Source organism: Castanea sativa, chromosome 1 (genome assembly GCF_040712315.1).
Source record: "Castanea sativa cultivar Marrone di Chiusa Pesio chromosome 1, ASM4071231v1".
NCBI classification, from domain to species: Eukaryota; Viridiplantae; Streptophyta; class Magnoliopsida; order Fagales; family Fagaceae; genus Castanea; species Castanea sativa.
In genome coordinates, this window is record NC_134013.1 from 78,714,528 (window position 1) to 78,715,419 (window position 892).

An 892-nucleotide genomic window follows, 5' to 3' on the forward strand; every position below is an offset into this window, starting at 1 on the left:
TGGAAATATAATAACAAATAACTTAATTAATTTAGATGTTCCTTTAGAACCGAATGTTTTATTCAAATCTGAAATATAACAATTTATTACTATTTTTTCATTATCTTTTTCTATGACCTGATTTTCTAAAAAAGGTTTGTTGAAATTTTGAATGGAATGAAATGTTTATATTTTCCTTACCATTTAAATGGTATAAGTTTTATTGCGTATAGTACCGCTAGGAATCTAGCTCTAATGGCCTACAACCAATTAATATACAAAATAAGTCTTTTTTTTTTTTTTTAAGAAAGATACAAAATAAGTCTTAATCCAGCATTCATTATTTTTCTCTATTTTATAATTTCTATCATTTCCTCAAGTGATAAGTCATTTTCTATTATTTTTATTAATATTATTTTGAGTTTTCTAGTTTTTCTCAATTTTTTAAAATTTTCTCAACTTAAATCAAATTTTTTTTTTTTACTAATACATTAATCGCTATTATTTAAATATGATCAAACTACCTCAAATGACTCTCTTTTATTAATAAGAATTATCTCTATTTTTTAAAATATTTACTTATATCAATTGTATATACATACATATTTTGTTAAAGTATTTAAAATTTTTTTGATAGGAAAAGTATTAAAATAAATGAGAATAAAATTGGATTTGATAAGAATTTATTATTATTATTATTATTATTTGAGAATCTTGAGCCATATATATAATATATGGTAGATCCAGGGGTATTTGACAAAAGACATCACATCACAGCTATTTGGGGCACGTGGAACATTGATAGACACCAACCTGCCAACAGTGATGAGTGATCCCTGTTATAACCCATGTGAATGACACCTCTCCGAATCCCGTCCCATCCAAAAGGACGATCGTACCCCAATACTAAAAC